The sequence below is a fragment of the Gossypium hirsutum genome, chromosome A08 (assembly GCF_007990345.1).
Source record: "Gossypium hirsutum isolate 1008001.06 chromosome A08, Gossypium_hirsutum_v2.1, whole genome shotgun sequence".
Classification (NCBI taxonomy): Eukaryota; Viridiplantae; Streptophyta; class Magnoliopsida; order Malvales; family Malvaceae; genus Gossypium; species Gossypium hirsutum.
Window position 1 is genome coordinate 117951045 of NC_053431.1, and position 19153 is coordinate 117970197.

The window sequence follows — 19153 nt, forward strand, 5'->3', positions numbered from 1 at the left end:
GTAATACAATCCATTATAAGAGAACAGTTGGCTTTTAAAAGACTTTGTATTGTATATTTGAAAGTTCAAAACATGTACTTGGCAATTGTCATATCTGAATAAATTTTTTGAATCCAGATACTCATTTATACTTGACATTCGATCTCTAACAACATAGCAAGTCTAAGTTTTAAAAATTACAATTTATGGATAGAGAATCAATGTATTATTTCACACATAAAATTTGATGTACAACAATATTACGAAGCCCACAAGGGAAGAGCTGAAACACCCAAGAAATTTCTTTGGTGTATATCCAGTACCACGAAATTTGGCTGCAATTTCTGTTATCTTGAGAAAATCTTTCGCTTTCTTGGCTTCAATTACTGCTTTTTTTTCTTCTAACTGTTAATGGATTCTAGCCTTTATGTTTTTCATTTTCTCACCATACCTTACCGCCTTGTTTTCCAATTTTTCTTATCACAAACATCAACTTTTTTATTTGGATGCGAGTTTAATATTTTTTAACGTGTGAACTCTCGGTTGATCTGAAAGAAAAATGTTACTTCAATTCTCTTTAGTTGATTTGGATTTGAGGCAAATAAATTTAGTTTCCAACATAGATGCTTTCAAATAAGTAATTACAAGGTTACTAAACTACTTAACGTTCAAAGGTAGCAAAATAACATTGAATTATTCGAAGGTTTTTATTTAAGTCATTGAATTGTTAAAATCATTGTTGCGTTGTCTTTTCTGTTTGCAATACCTACAACTATCGAAAGCTTTTTTTCTCTTATCTTCTACAGTTGAGTTTTTTTAATGAAATAGCTTTAAATGTTATGAATCTGTAAACTAAAATCCAAAAAACTTTCTTCTCCAATCTTTAACATTGACCGTTTGATTAATTTGGATCTAAGATAAGTTCTACTACTCGTTGGTAGGTACTAATTTATCATACTGATCTTCGAAGTGTCACTTTGAGCTCACTGGCCGATTTCTAAAAAAAAAAATACCAACGTAATGACTTAAATAAAAATTTTAGAATAATTTTTTTACTATTTTATAACTTTTTTAAAATTAAGTAATCAACACGTATTAATATAATCAACACATATTAATATTTAGTAACATTGATGGTAGTTTACTCAATAAATAAGCCTATGTCGACATCTACCTCTTTTGTTTGGACTTTTCTTTTTATCTGCTGCTGCTGTAACTTCTGCCATTTTTAACATATAGTGAAGCCAGATAATAATAAATGATGCTTGCAGCCTGTGAAACCGAACGGTTGAAAATTTCCCATTCCAACCAGACTAATTACACGAACTAACATTTTCCGTTAACATTATGATTCCTAGTACATGCATGCAACCAATAGTATTGACATGTGTTTATAAGATAATAGAGAAAGCATATATACTTTGAGAGATTGGTGGGATCAAGCTCTTGTCTTCAGCTACATCATCCATGGATACTTAGACAGGCTGCTGCACCACATTGGGTTCAGAGGCAGCTGCCATTTTGTCGGCTTCCTACTCTCCCATAACGTATTCCCTTATCTTAGCCATTTCTACTCCACCTAAAATAACACCAATTATCGATAAAGAAAAAAGAATCTCTTGGGAAATGTCGGGTGGTTGTGGTATTTACATATAGAAAGTTGGAGCCTTTACAGAAAAGATAAATGATGATTGGGGGGTTTACATCTTTGTGAAAATTTTGTACGTTTTTGTGGTATCGATTAGGGAAACAACAAGCAAAATACAAGTGAATGAAACGAGTCAAGCGGGGTGTTATTATATTCTGAATTCAATTTGGACCGAAAATGGAAATGGGTATCATTTAATTTTGAGAAAAAAAACAACAAATCTAGGACTAATCTCAAACCATTAATTAATGAATTGTAGGTAATTGTGAATTTTATTAATGGTGTTTGAAAATGACCAAACTGTAGGAGCTATAAAACTTTCTTTTGATCTTTTTGAAAAAGACCAAAATGCAGGAGCTATAAAACTTTCTTTTGATCTTGTACTTGCCTTGTTCACTGAAGGTGATCTGGTAGAAGAATCCAAACCTCCTCCTCCTCATTATCATTAGATTTGTGAAGTGTTTTTTTTTAAATTTTACGAGCAGGATTTTTGTGAAGTGAGATGTGTGATAGCTGACATGGGACTGTTTAGCTGCAACCGGCTAATTGTGCATCGTGGTCTCTCTGAGTTCTAAAAGTTTTGTGGTGTTGATAATTCCCTTAAATTTACTAGCTTCCTCTACTGCCCGAATAGTCGGTGAAAACATACAATGGTCGATTGGTCTGCAACATGCACATGAAAAATCTCGTGACTCTTACCTTTTTATGCTTTCACTTTTGCGTCTTTAATCTATGCTTTTTGCTGGTGAACAAGCATAGTACAATATTAACAAAAGATATACATCACCAAATACTAACCCAGGGTTTTTTACTAATATAGTATAAAAAAAATACTTACATGGCATAAGGCAAAAACTAACGACGAAAATGGTATGACCAGGGTGGTGCCGCTTATGGCAGTGGTGTGACCACCCTGGAATCTGCCAAATACAGTTAAAAAAATAGAAACAGTAAAAAGCTGAAAAAAACTGAAGTAGGAAAAAAAATATAAAAATATTGGTGAAGCCTCTGTCAGAGGCGGCACCAATTGCTGACATGGCACAGGCGGCACCCAACCCCCAAACCCCTATTTAAATCCTCAGTGTTAAAACGAAGCCATACAGCAGTAAAAAAATTGCAGAAGAAGAGAGGGAGAAGAGAAGAGAAGAAAGAAAGAAAGAGAATTCCAGTAAAAAAAAAGAATATTACAAAAGAAGAAAGGGTGAAGAAAAGAAATAAAAGGTATCTTCTTTTTATGTTATTTTTAAATAGAATAGATTATGATAAGAAAAAAATATTTTGTTAGTATTATATAGTTTGTTTAGTGTTATTTTTATGTTTTGTTTGAAAAGTTATTTTGTTTAATGTGATTTTTTAGTAAGTTTTGTATTTAGATTAATTATGTGTTTATTGTGAATGTTATGTTTTATTTTAATTTATTTGAAAGTTTTTATGTTAATAAAACTATTATAAAGTAATTGTTAATTAGTGATAACAACTAAAAATAATTATATTATACATATTGTTAGAAATGGCAACATATTTGGTATTGCATGATGAGATAATAACTTTAGCACAAAGGGAGAAAGTTGATAAGATGATGAGAGAAGTACAAGATTACAGAATGAAACCAGAAGAAGACATTGTTCAACACCTTATTACCGTAAATCGAAAGATACAAAAAGTGTTGTGGAAGGGTCATGAAATGATTAGAAATAATAAAGTGCAATACTTAACCCTTAGAGGGACATTACTAGAACGAGAGTATCAAATCATTTTAGAAAAACTTTGGAAGACATCGGTACCACAAACCTATTGGAATCTAATTATAAACTTCGCGAAATTTATAATCTCTTATGGAGCAAGGAAAATAGCGAGACAAAGTATAGGTCCACGAAAGTTGACTGAGAAGCAAAATGTGTTTGACAAACCATGGATGGAAAATTAGTTGTTAGGAAATTACCAAGAGAACTTGTATATTCAATACCCGTTATAAAGATTGAAGAGTTAGAAGATCCTGAGGAATTTCCAAATTGGATTGTAGAAGATAAATATGAAGAGAATTAAGAATTTCTAAATTGGATTGTAGAGAATTTCCCAGATGAAGAAACAGGACCGGAGATGGAAGAAAACGTAGAGCTGAATTTAAGTGGTTAAATGTAAAGATAAATGTTGTTCATGTACAAAATGGGAACTGAAAAAGTCTGAGCTTATGAATAAAAAAAATTGCATATTAATTAATTAATTTTTTATTTAAGTAACTTATTTGCTGTTCGAAATTGTTTTGAAAAATTTTGTTTATTTTTTAACAGATTGAGTATTGAAGATGGATAATCAATTTTTCGTATGCGTTTATTTCGATAGAATCATATTGACTACAACCTTGGATGCATATTTGAATGTCGGCAACAAATAGCAATGAGATTTAATAGAAGTGTCTCGTTGGATGATATGAAGGGAATGATTAACGCAAAAATTGTTAGACATTGTAGGAGAAGAATCTCGAAACTTTTCAACAAGTTTCCAATTTCGACAGATCCCATAAAATTCACCGAAATGGAACTTGTAGACGACGAAGACATGGAGACAATGATCACCCTTTACTGTGGGAATGAGAGTGACAAAAATGCACCGATTCACTTATTTGCTGAGTTAGCCGGTATAGAGCAAAATGAAGATCTCATTGCATATGATGAAGAACAGGAAGCTCAAGAACCGTGCATGGTGACTCCAATATCGTACGTTGATAGTGAGTCAACTATACGTGGGATCGATATCGATCTTAATGTTACACCCGATATTGATGTGGTTGGTGATGATGGATACGATAGTAGTGATCCTTGTGATCAAGAGGTCGATAGTGATAGTGATCCCGATATGGACGATGTGTCCGATGATATTGACTATGAAGACGTGAATAACGATGGAAACATTAACGCGTCTTCGGTCGGGAACCAGATGCGACGTATTGTGATACACAATAATCTTGGGCTACACATGTCGCTCATAGACCCCGATGCGACGCATGTAGCTGAGTTCCCTGAGTACCCTGAAATACTTCTTGCTCATCGACTGGCCGTAAATTCCGATCTTGAGGAGTTATTTGTAGGCCAAAGATTCGAAAGTAAAGAAGAGTGCGTATTTGTTATTAAGTGGTATAACATGAATATATCGGTGGATTACAAAGTTGCAGTGTCTAAACCGATATTATATATTGGGTAATGTTGGAAGTCGTTGGAAGGCTGCAATTAGCCAGTACGAGCTGTATTTATTCAAAATTCATAGATATGGGAGATATGCAAATTTGTTAGGCGTCACACATGTACATCAACACGTATGATAGATAATCATCGAAAACTTGATTCCAAAGCTATCTGTACGTATATCATGCCAATGGTGAAGGACATATCGACCATTAAGGTTTCGGTACTGATAGCCAAAATGCAAGCACGATTTCAGTATCGAGTATCATATCGAAAGGCGTGGATAGCTAAGCAAATGACAATGGAGCAATTGTATGGAGATTTCAATGCGTTGTATAACGAGCTACATGAATGGATAGCCATTATGCGGGAGTACGTACTGGGGACTGTTATTGAGTTATAGACAATATCTTATTACGGCCCGGATGATCAACTACAGCCGGGAAAAATAATTTTCTATCGAATGTTCTAGACGTTTGATCCATATGTGCGCGCATTTCCCCACTGCAAACCTTTTGTACAAGTGGATGTGACCTGTCTATATGGAAAATATACACAGATCTTACTTCTTGCGGTTCCTCAAGACGGCAACAGGAACGTGATCTCGATAGCATTTGCCATCGTAAATAAAGAGAACTTGGAATCATGGGAATTATTCCTTACTAACCTGCGGAGGTATGTAATTAGCAACGATAATATTTACATCATCTCCGATAAAGGAAAATGATTAATTGCTGCCATTAGGTGTTTCGGTGTACCATAGAGATCTGTTTACTGCATCCGACATATCGCGGCTAACTTCCATCGAGATTATAAGAATGCAGACTAGAAGAGATAGGTTGTGAAAATGGGTAAATGATTACCTTATCTTCTAAATATAAGTTTTAATGTTTTAAGGCAGTACTGTAACTTATCTTTTCCTAATACATATACAGCGCACGAGCTAGAGCCACACATTTTTCGCCAAAGAATGGCTTGACTTTAGAGTGACATGAAGGGTTAAACAAATACATCTTTCTGACAGTGGTTGGGTACTATGGAGTCGTGGCAACGGTCTCAAAGTTTTGACGAGGGTTTTCGTTATGGTCAGATGACCACAAACTTAGTGGAGGGGGTCAACGCTGTGTTGTTGAAAACATGACATCTTCCGATTTCATTTGTCCTCTCGGCTACATTCTACAGGTTGGCTACCTTGATGCCAAGAATGGGTCAACAACAAGTCAACCAAATGGAGGCGGGACACGTGTTTGTCAAAGATGTCAGGGATGCAATTGTTGGAAACTGTCGGACGGCTATATTGATGAATGTAGAAATATATTCACGACGCCTTGAAATGTTTCGTGTTACGGAGAGCAATGGTCATCGACCTGGCATACCACCTAGGTCCTATAGAGTTGATCTTCGAAAACGATGCGATTGTAGAAGGTTCCAAACACTTCATTATCCATGTGTGCATGTCGTGGCAGCGTGTGCTAAAGTGAACCTTAATATTGAACAATTTTTTGATGATGTGTACACACTCGAGCGTACGTTACGTGTGTGGGAAAATGAGTTCCCCGTCCAGCCTGACCTGTCTACATGGGAGGTGCCTCCGACGACTTTCGAGCTTGTCCCAGACAGAGGGCTACACAGGAATCCGAAAGGTCGTCCGTAATCATCTAGAATCCGTAATGAAATGGACATTATAGAGAAATTCGAGAGGTCGTGTTGTGGATTATGCAGGTTACCTGGTCATAATTGAAGTAAATGCCCGCAGCGAAACTATCATGTTCGCCAATCGTCACGATCGGGTAGGAATTGAGTTTATGTTGTAATGTATTTAATTTATATAAAGAAATTATATTGCAAAGTTTGTTCCAATTAGATTAATGTTGTAATGTATTTAATTTATATTACAAGACTAAGTTTGTTACAAGTTTTAGTGTTTTAATGTTCAAAATGTCCAAATTAATCTAATTTACGTTATGGTCAAATTTTTTTCCACTTTTCAAAGTTCTAATTAATCTAATTAAATATATACTAAAAAATATAAACTTTTTAATATCAAAACTCAAGAAACACCTAAAATTGATTATTCGATGGTGCAGTCCTCGAGGTATATTTCTGTGGAGGTCGACTTTCAAGTTGTGAGTGATTGCGACCACCAACTTCCTCTTTAGTCGCAGGTGAGGGTGTCTGATACATGAAAGAAAAATCATATGGCTCGAATGGCATCAATGAACTTGAGCTAGAAGGAGTGCTATGCTGCGGTGGATACAACCCAAGGAGAGTAGAGTATTGCGGTGGATACGGGCTGAGGGTAGTGCTATACTGCGGTGGATATGGGCCGGGAGAAGTGCTGTGCTACGGTGGATACAACCCAAAGATATCAAACCCGTAATGTTATCCACCCCTTGACGAGCTCGGGAAATAGTCATGAACCGGCAAATCCGGATGATAAGAAGTATTAGCCGAATGTGAATGAAATCGCTCAGACTTGGACTCGGGATCTGGCTGTGGATCAGGCTCTATATCGGCCACTGACTCGTATACCTCATGTCGCTGCACATACGAGGGGACTACAGTCGACTGCCCGCCAAGTATGACTTCCCCATACTAGAGTACCATTGTATGTACTATAACGATGGTTGTGAATCAGAAGACATATCCATCTGATGTCTTCGACCCATTCGATTACCCCACACCAACAATTTTTCGATGCACAACCCCTCAATGCATTCCATGTTTCCCTCTCTTATTGATGCCGTGAACCTTCCCCACTTGCATTGGCGGATCCAGTATATACTGGATGCAACCAAACTATCGTAGTACTCGATCCCTGTGGTACCACTGAACTATATTGAAACTGATAATTGGTGCATTAGTGTACCACAATTGAGAATGAACGTAGGCAGACGAGAGTATAACAGCCGCAATTTCTAGTCTACGATATGGCATCCATATAAACTGCACGATTAATACCATGGCTAAAATTTAACATGGTTCGTGTAAGATATACAAAGTAATTACATGTCACGAATATTTGAATAGCTTACCCTTTCCCCGACATGTTGTTCAATCATCAGACGATATATCAAGACAGTGTACGACCTCCCGATACCCGGATAAATACTCCATCTATGAAAATAATTTTCAAGTAAATATAGTTTCGTTAGAATAGTATCATTATAAAGAAATTATCAATTAATAACAAGTTAAGTTTTATGACCTGTTAACTAGTGGAAATACGTATGGTTGGTGACTAATCGATGCCAAGAATGGCATCCGATAAAGAGCCTGTGATTGTAGCAATACAAGGCATCCGTCTATATCTACGGCATCAGGCTTTGTCGTCTGACAAAGCTCACGATACAACATAGCCAGAATTGCGAAACCCCAACTATACGAACAAACACTACACAAATCAGCTAATAGAGGTAAATACTGGAGATGAACCTTGCTGTTATTCGAATTGGGCATCAGTACACCCCCTATAATATGCATAATGTACGCTAGAGCTGTGCACATCAACTCTTCTTCAGTGGCATTAGCTGATAAATGCTCAAAATTTACTTTCAGCCATGTAAATTTCAACTCTGAAAAATTGGACTCATCATCATCGGGCGAGGCTCCTAGTAGGCTATAACAAAGTGCAGTCGGCTCAGCTATCGCACTTATGCCCGTGACGGCATTCCCGTCGATTGGGAGCCCAAAGTGCAATGCAACATCCTCCAGAGTGACAGTGCACTCCACACACGACAAATGAAAAGTGTGGGTCTCTGGGTGCCAGCGCTCGGCCAATGCGAATATTAAATCGTACTGCAAATCGAACGTCTGGGTCAATACTGCTGACCCGGATCCAGCTAACTCCAAGTAGGGCATCAATCATGCATCCGGGTAATATCCTAAACCATTCATCCAGCCCCTTAATACACGGTACGAGTCCTGACAGTGTTAAATTACAGAAAATAGTTATAATAACATATTTTATTTGCTTAAATTACGTATATCATTTTTTAATGGAACCAGTGATTAACAAATAACAATATTTTACCATATTATTAACTGTGTCACATATGTGAGGAAGATCCTTCTTGATCAATGAAGCCATTGCGATGCTTGCATTTTCAAAATAAATTTCGGTTATTAATTTTTATGTTTGATGGATTTTAAATATTTATTAGAATAGCTAAATTTTATATATTGCTTTTAATTACAAAAAAAATAGCAAACAATTTTTTCGACAACATATTTTTTCTATACTACATTAAAAAAATAAATATATCCAACTCAAATACAAATATTTTTATTATAATTTAAAATATTTAATAAGTAAAATATTTTGGTTTAAAATATAATATATTTAATACACTCGACATGTAGTTCAATATATTTTAATTTAATTTAATTTTTATTTAATAATAATTTGAGTGATGCAATAATAATTAAAAAACACATGATAAGTTGTTCAATATTATTTTAAAATATATTATAATATGTAATTAATTAAATTCATTGGGAAATAAAAAATTTTCGTATTTTTAAAATTTTTAAAATTTTCGAATCTTATTTTTTAAAATATACTATTTTCATATTTTATTTTTTTATATTATTTTAGTACATAATGTTTCAAATATATTATTTTAGTGTTTTTTATATTAATTTAGTAAATAAACCTGATTTTGGCCATTTGTTCGTATTTTTAAAATTTTCGAATTTTATTTTTTAAAATATACTATTTTCGTATTTTATTTTTATATTATTTTAGTACATAATGTTTCAAATGTATTATTTTAGTTTTTTTATATTAATTTAGAAAATAACCTTGATTTTGACCCTTTGTTTGTATTTTTAAAATTTTTGGATTTTATTTTTTAAAATATACTATTTTCGTATTTTATTTTTTATATTATTTTAGTACATAATGTTTCAAATGTATTATTTTAGTATTTTTATATTAATTTAGTAAATAACCCTAATTTTGTCCCTTTGTTTGTATTTTTAAAATTTTTAGATTTTTTTTAAATATACTATATTCGTATTTTATTTTTTATATTATTTAAAAAAAACCCGCAGCACCACTTTTTCCAAAAAAAAATTATTTTTTTCATATTTTATTTCTTTTCGTATTTTATTTTTTCATTAAGATATTTTTTTAATATTTTATTTTTTATACTATTTTTGTAAAATAGTATAAAACCCCATCACATAAAAAATAAAAAAATAAAAATAATCAGAATATAACATGCCAAAAAAAATTTATAAAAATATATATAATCAACTTCAAACACACTTAACAAATAAATTACATAAAATAATAATAATAAAACGTTATTTACACATAAAATACATAGGCTTTTTTATTTTAATAAAAATTAAAAATAAATTAGGAATGAATGAAAATATAAAATAAACACATACATACCTTAATATCTCTTTTTAACCAAATAACACCTTGCAAAAAAATAAATTTATAAATTAAATCTAGATTAAATCAAAATCAATCAACAATAATAATAATTCTTCTTTTCTTCTTTCTTTTCTTCTTCTCCTTCTTTCTTCCCAAAATGAGGTAGGAGACCATAATATATGGTCCCAAACACAGAGAAAACCAAAACGCTCGTGCATGAGAGGTCTTCTCCACGGTGCCGCCTGTGGCAGGCCCACCACCAGTACCCTTCAGCTTTTTTATTTTTTCAGTTTTCTATAGTTTCTATTTTTTTACTATTTTTGTCAGTTTCCAGGGTGGTCACGTCACTGCCATAGGCGGCACCACCCTGGCCATACCATTTTCGTCATTAGTTTTTGCCTTATACCATTTAAGTATTTTGTTTATACTATATTAGTAAAAAACCCACTAACCCAACTACAATACACTTAGAAGAATCACACGTTTTAGACTGCTTCTTACGGTCCATTCTGGTAAGAAAATACGCTTTTATTACCCAACTTGTAGCAAAGGCTGCCGGGCCGGCTAACCATTAAATAAATCTAGTAATAAGATGAAAACTGAATTAATCCATATTATTATGAATGTCGATTTGCCCAGCACTTGCTATCTTACGACCAATTACAATACACTTATCACTTCACCAATCTTTTTGCGAAATGCTTGGATGTTTGTTAATTCCACCAAGCTTAACTAAGGATGAAATTAGAAAACCCTTTTAGGAGGATGGAATTAAGTTGCAAACTTTTACTATAGTAAGAATGTAATTTTGTCATTTTTTTAATAGTCAATATCTTTATAATTTTTAAAAAATTAAATTAAATTTTTATCATTTTATAATGTCAAAGTACAATTTTATTATATATTAATTTAAAATTTTATAAATTATAAAATGACTAAAAATTAAGATTTTTATCTTGCGAATACCCTATCAACCCTTGAGCTTAACTACTTTAGTCTCAAATTAATTATTTAATTTTCTCAATGTCTACCACCTAAGAATCCTTTATTGATATCAGATAATCTTAGTTGGACAGACAGTACGTTTACTTCTGATGAGGTTAAAAATAATATTGGGGTGTGTGTTTGGATTCAAACAATATTGTAACGGTAATGTGAGGAAGTAAAATAAGCATTACATTAAAACTTATACAATAGAAGTTTTTAAATATTTTATTTTTATAAAATTATTAAAAATATGTGAAATTGTAATTTTAATTAATAAACTAATACGTATCACCATATTTTTATAAATATTTTATAATCATCTAAATTTATTTATTATATTTAATGATAAATTATTTTTACAGGTAAGCAAATTTTTATAACAATGCTAAATATTATTTTCAGGAATAAAAAACACTATATTTGAATCCATTAAAAATATTAATATTAAATAATAATTTAATTATATTCATGCTAAAAAAATATTATAGTCATAGAGTTAAAAAGTGGAAGGAGTAAAATGAAGATTACCCCTTCATTTGGACCTGCGTTTACTCCATTAAAGTTCAAAATTTCAGTCGAAAAAACTCCATCAGTGCATTGGTAAAAAATTTCACTGCACTGAACCTAGCAATCCAAAGAGATTGCAACGGTGCAATTGAGATAAAAAGTGACTCTAAACATATTGCACTAGAGGTAAAAATGCATCCAAAGAGGAGAAGGTGAAAAAGATGAGATTCAGTTTGCTTATACAAAACAAAGAGTCGGCAATGGGAAAATGGAAAGAAGTGAAGAAAGGATAAGAGGGTTGTATAGCCCAATTTTGGCCTAGGCCTATTAAGACCCTAAAACCTAACCCAAAACCATCAGCCCAAACTAAACCCAAACAGAACCACTCCCAAACAGCCCAATATTGCCCAAAATGCAAAAAAAAAAACCTTAGCCCATAACCTTAACAATATTCAGTAAAAAAAAAAAATCCTAGCTAGCCCCCGCCCCTGTGTCTGACCTTCTACCAACTGCCCTCTGACCCGTTTACAACACCACCTACTTCACTGCCACTGTAGCCACCGCACACTTGCGCTTGCAAAAATTAAAACAGAAATGACAAGCAAGGATATACAAATACATTTAATATTTTTTAAACAGCTATATAAGCCCTAAAATCTTTGTATCTTTTTTTTCTGGGGACACACATGAAATACAAAGAAATAGCATTTCAAACGTTCATAAAACTGAAACAAAAGAGAAAACAGCAAGCATCAAGAGAAAAAAAGAAGGTTCAAAAGCGATTAAGGGTATATTATATTTATTTATTTATTTTTTCTTCTTTTTTTCCGAATCTATTATAAACATATTTATCAAAAAACATAAAAAAGGGGTGAAGAGAAATTTACCTTTTGAATTCGCCTTAAAAAGGACTTTTCGACTTCTCGACCGCCGTGTACGCTGGAGCTGGAGCTATCTCTTGCCCTAGGGCTTCTTCAGAGAAAACAAAAGGGGGAGGGAAATTTTTTTTCTGAAAAGTGTTAAAAGTGATTTTTTTTTAAAAAAAAAATGGCCTTAAATAGACCTCCAAAACGACGCCATTTTGGGTAGGCTTTTTAGGCACCAAAACGATGTCGTTTTACTCTTACCTGACCCGATCTGACCCGCTCCAAGCTAGGATCCGCGTGTTTTTTAACGGAAGGGCTAATTGCACTTTCCCTTACGCTTTTTTATTATTCTGTAATCAAGTTTTTCTTATTTTTAATTTTTACCCCATAATTTATTTCGATTCCAAATTGGTCTTTCTTGATGTTGTGCGTTTTGGAGGGGAAGGGAAAATTCCATGTTGACCCTCTTGTTATTCGTGCGTTCAAATTGGTCCATTTCCTTTCATTTATTTTTCAGATTTGCCCCGAACTTCTATTTTAAGTTCAATTTAGTCCTTTTTTTGGTTATTTTTGTTATCTTATTATTAAATTAATTAATCTAATATTTCAATTATTATTATTGTTATTATTTTTTATTACCATTATTATTACTATTACTATTATTTTTATTACTATTATTACTACTATTTTCGTTATTATTACTATTACTATTATTTTTATTACTATTATTATTACTATTTTTGTTATTATTATTATTACTATTGTATTATTACTATTGTTATTATATTTTCTTTCTTTATGTATTTACCTATATGTTATTATTATATCAAATAATTTAATATTATTATTTTTTTAGCACATGTATTTTTTATTTTATTTTTATTTTTTATATCATTATTCTTGTTATTATCATTTTATCATTTATTTTATTTATATCCTTTTAAATAATTTCAAACTTTAGATTATTTATTATTTGTATTATTGTTATTATTATTATTAGTATTATTTTTAAAACTACTTTACCTAATATTTCTTTCTTTACCCATTAATAATTACTATTAATTTTTTTAATTAAATTCTAGTTTTTATTTGTTCATTTTCTTTTCATTTTATTTTATTTCATATAATTGGCTGGTTTTATTATTTCATTATTATTTACTCTTTTTTATTTTTGCTCTTATATTGTTATTCATGTTATCGCATTCATTATTATTCTATTATGTAAATTAGTACCGTGATTACTATCCTTTACATTTTATCAAACATTTTATGTCGTTACCTCTACAAATTCATGTTGCATTAATCCTTGTTCGATACATAAAATTTCATTGTTTTAAATAAGTAATTTTTCGTAATTCGGGATTCGAAAAGTTGTTTCCTAACTTACGGGGTTTCGATTTTCTTGATAAATTCGAATAAACGAACATTTTTAAAGCATAAATTTTTAAATGATCTTGGGAATTATGAAAAGATAGTGTTCTAACTTACGTAATATGATTTCTTTCTAAAATCGAGATAATCGAACATCTTTCAAAATAAATAAAATTTTCGGCGTTTATTAGCGTATCGGGGATTTACGACATTGTGTCCTAACTTACGGGATATAATCTTTTTCCTCGGTTAACGTGAAATACATCCTTTTTCTCAAAAAAATTTCAATTAAGTAATAATTTAACGATGGATCGTATTTTTCTTTAAAGTTCTCAATTTTCGATAATAAGACACTAATTAATCAACTACGTACCAATTTTGGGCGGTACGAGGGTGCTAATCCTTCCTCGTGCGTAACTGACTCCCGAACCCGTCTTTTTAAATTTTGTGGGCCAAAATTGTTGTTTAAATAAATCAAACCATTTATTAAAAATAATCACTTTTACGAGGTGATCCGATTACACCTCATCAAAAAAGATTGATGGTGATTCCCATATTTATTTTTGTTTTCAAAATCAAGTTAATCCCGTTTTTCAATTGCGAAAAGGGTGAAGATGAAATTCAAAAAAGAAGATTTTTGTTTTCGATATACTCAAATTTTTATAGAGAGTTGTTTCTTTTCTTATAGCATCATATAACGAATCGTGTAATGTAAAGATAAATTAAAAATTAAATGTGGTCATTGTTATGATATGGTAGGTTGTCCTACCCTAACACCGTCATCTTTGGGCAAAATATCGTGGGCAGGTAAACCCAGACAAAGAATAATGTCTTGCAAAGAGTTGAAGTGGAACCGCTAAGGGATCTAGTACGTGCCCCGTGATTAGAGAATAACACCCTTTAAAATAGATGTTTAAATGTGATTGAATTAATCTCCTTCACTATTCTTAATTCACCATTATATTAACAAAAATTTAAAAAATAAAAATATGACAATTAAGAACAAAAACCAATATTGGTTTGGTTCCACCACACGTGTCCCGTAATGCCAACACATGACATTGTCTGTCCCTCTTTCATTTCACACTTTAGTTTTGCCTAGCCTTAAGAGCCTAAAAACGTTTTTCAAAACAATCGCACCTTGGAAGCCCAAAGCCTCAGAACCTGAAAAAGGGAAAAAAAAGCAGGTAGTTTAAGCAAATACATGGGACCAACGCCCATGGTATATAGTACAAGTCTCTCAGATCTTTACCATAATCTCCGTCCACTGTAAGCTTCCAAATACAGTGGCTGTAATGGATGTTTTCATACCCGAAGAGTATGTTATAATGAGAAGGATCGAGAAGAAAACAGGTGGAATTGGTGGGAAGAGGAGAAACATGGTGGCGGTGGAGGCAAGCAAGAAACTGGGAAAGGAAAACATGGCGCAGCAGCTGCCACCGACATATCGAGTAGAAAGCAAGGAGTTGTTGATCCCGGGTGGGATTACCGAAACAGTAGTGTTCTGTTGCTTATCGGCCTAATGTCATGATCAAAGTTGTTTAGCAATGAGTTTTAACTTATGTGTCTGGTTTCGGAGTAGGTTACATATATATATATATAACATGATTATGTGTAGATTTTAGATTATCAATTTCCTTTTTTGAAGGATAGGATAGATTATTATCAATTTTGTCGTTTCTAATTGTTAGTACATTTTCTGCTCCTGCATTCCTCTTTTGAGACTTTGACTGTGCTTTGAATTTGATAGTGAAGCTAAATGTCTATTAAGGGACCTGGGGTTCGTAGTTGGGTTGCTTGAGGTAGGCCCACAAAATTTTGGAAATAAATTCTAAATGGCCCTAGGCACATATTAGCATGCATTAAAATTGAAGGTTGATTTAAAATTAAAATTTGAGAGAGCTTGAATGAATATTTTAGGATAAAAAATGAACTTGAAAAGTTTAAAAGGTTAGATTCAAAAATTGAGATTTTAAAATATATACAATACATAAAATTATTTATAATTTTTTTCAAATCCTTAAGTAAGTATTTAAATATACGTCTTTTTGCATTAATAATTTTTCTCAATTTATAATAATTATATTATTTAATTTATAATATATGAATTTTAAATTTATAGTAATATATAATATTATAATATAAGCATTAAAATTATTAAATTATTTATGTAAATTTTTTAATAAATTAAAAATATATAAAAATATTAAATATTTACAAAATTTTAGATTTATATGTTAAACAAATACAAAATATATATTAATATTATGATTAAACGTGGCTGGAATGTAATCTAACCCTAGAAAAAATCATCCTAAGGCCATCATGTTCCAACCCATTTAGTCAAATATTAAAATTTTAGAATATCCCAACTTTAAAACCCATAAAACATGTATTATAATAAATGTGAGTATTTAATACACTGATATATATCAAATATTTTAAAAAATTGACACGTGTTTCTTTTTTTTTCTTTTTATTATAATATTTTACTATATTTCTATAAGAGACTTATGAACCTTAATTTTGCTTGTGAAATTTAAAAATTCAATTAGCAATATACCAAATATTTTTCTATATAAAAATTACATTCAACATAAAATGCTTAATATTTAATCAAATATATCTTCTAAGGTTAGCCTTCTATTCAGAATAAGGATTATTTTTATGTTTAGCCCCTCCTAATTTTTTAAAAATTTCTTGAAATACCATACTTTTTTGTAATAAGGTAAATTATTTTTTTGGTATCCTTAAGTTGCGATTTATTGGCCACATATTTTAGAAATAGTTTAAGTTTAAATTATCATTGTACCAAAAAAAAATAAATTAATTTTATTTTGATCCCTTAAAAAATTTAATTTATAATTTGATACAATAAAATTGATAACACTTTTAGTTAAAACCCTGTTAAATATTATTAGCTTAATTTTATCCATTTAACTTTTCAATCAATCAAATAAAGGAAAAAAAAATAAAATAAAATCATTACAATATTTAATACATTCCAAACATATTTAATACTTAAAATAAATTAAAAACAAAATATGGGTAAAGTTTGAAATTTAAAAGTCTTCTTTATAACAATTTTTTTTAATATTTCAGTCCCTGTACAATTATATTCTTCGCTTTGCCCCGTCTATGATGACGGTGAATAGTGCGTGCTAGCTACTCAAATAATAATAATAACTAAACACTTAAAAAAATCTTAACGATAGAGAAAGAAAAGAAAAAAACATCACAAATGTAATCAATAGATTCAATACTTGACATTAGACATAAATGCTGGTCAAATTTCCTAGGAGGTCCCTATATTATAGGGACTAGATCAAATTAGTCTATTTATTATTAAGCGAGTCAATTTAATCTTTATACTATTCAAAAGGATCAAACAAGTCAATTCCAAACAAAATATTTTATTTACAGAACCGTTAAAACTTTAAAATATTAACTCTGCTAAACTATAAATGATATTTTTGAATCAATAAATGTTAAATTTATTGCAATTTAGTATAAAAATTAAATTGATCCATTTAATAGTAGTGAGACTAATTTGATCAAATGCCTATAATAAATTCACCTTTCTAGTTATTAACCCATAAATGCAAGTCTGAGTGGTTAATTTTTTACTTTGATTTATACAAGGGAGATGAAGCGATGATAGTTTAGTTGATAAATGTTTTTTTTGAGTTGTTGTAATGAGTCCATTAGACACTAAATTAATTATAAAATTATAAAAATATTCTCTAATATACTAATTATGTTATATTTTTATGGTGTATTTATTTTTTTCTTTTTGATTTGAACCCAAAATACCATCAAAGATAAACAGTTAACTTTATCATTGCTGTAACATAAATCTAGTATGTATTAATGATTTAGAATTACTTTGGGGACTTCACTTGTTATTACATATTTGTATAAAGAAGATAAAAGCCATAGCTATGAAGACGTGAAGGTATCCAGTTCCAAAGGAGGAGGAGCTTCCCCAGAATGACCAGATTCAGAAACCAAATTGACAAGAAAATCAAACAGGTCCGTAGCCATAACAGCCGACGCAACATCCTCTTTATTAAGCGTCCTCCTCTTGCCTTGCATGGTAACCATCCACGACCTTTGCGTCAGCTCCTTGATGAACAGTTCGCAGGCCTTAGAGAACACTATCGGAGACTCCCCGGAAATCATCTTAACATCCTCCCGACTTTTTCATTATCTTCTTGATCCTTGCCAACGGCAACAAATGAGGCCCTGTTTTCCCCGATATCCCGCCCGACAGTATGCCCGAGTATGTCCCTGCTTGCCTCATATCTATATATACCTTAATGATCAACCCAATTTTATACTTCGTTATATATAGACATGGGAAAGGGAGCAGTGGTGATGTGTGGAGCCGGCTAGCTTATAATTGCTTCGGCCGGCAGCATCCAATGGCTGTTGATAAATGGCTGCCAATGCAAGCCCTATAAGGCTATTAAAACCAATAAATGATTTCTTTTTATAAAAGAAAATTAGGGTTTCGTCTCCGCATCCGAAACCCAACATCATCATGTTGACGTGCTGTATAGAATTCAACTCTTTAATTATTATTTATTAATACTATTTGTATGGTTTTATAGTATTTTAGCACTACTTTTTAGGGTTGAGGGACGTCATATGTTTAACGGTCAAGGATCCGATGTCTTTATCAAGTGTTAGTATGCATTTTTCAACCATCTATAAAGACAGATTGCTACTTTATGTGTGACGAATACAGATCGATTTTTAAATATTAACAAATCTTAATTACTTCTTTTGTTTATTTTGAAGTTGGCTCAAAGCTCAAAGCGTTGTGTTGGTTAAATAAATTATATATTATATGTATTAGACTTTTACTAATTCAGCTAATTCAGTCAAATAAACATTATTAATTTATTTTTATATGTTTTATACTTGTTTTAACAAAAAATAAAATAAAACATATAAATTTTGGTTGAAATATTTTAGTTCAATTAATAGTTAAATGATTAAAAATTCGATTAAATTTAATTTAAATCAGTTAACCGTTTAAACAGTCTTACATCTCACAACTTTCAAATGAATTATTGTTGTTTACATATAATAATGTATTTATTATTTAAAATGATATATCGTTTTAATTATTATAGCTTTAATTTAGTATGATATCTATATTTCTTTTATTTACTTCAAGCATGCAACTTTGAAATGCGAGTGGGATGCCTGCCAAAAC

The 19153-nt window shown here is 31.3% G+C and overlaps 1 long non-coding RNA gene and 1 pseudogene across 1 annotated transcript; both read right to left on the bottom strand.

Moving 5' to 3' along the window:
• Positions 1 to 6797: 6797 nt before the first annotated feature.
• On the bottom strand, positions 6798 to 12718 carry LOC121204651 (uncharacterized). The gene is made up of 3 exons (XR_005899852.1): positions 12580 to 12718; positions 7845 to 8733; positions 6798 to 7755 (listed from the first exon to the last, which is right to left on the bottom strand). It is a non-coding gene; the product is annotated as an uncharacterized lncRNA (long non-coding RNA).
• Positions 12719 to 17792: 5074 nt separating this feature from the next.
• Positions 17793 to 18357, bottom strand: LOC107926956 (nuclear transcription factor Y subunit C-2-like; annotated as a pseudogene).
• Between the last annotated feature and the right edge of the window lie 796 nt (positions 18358 to 19153).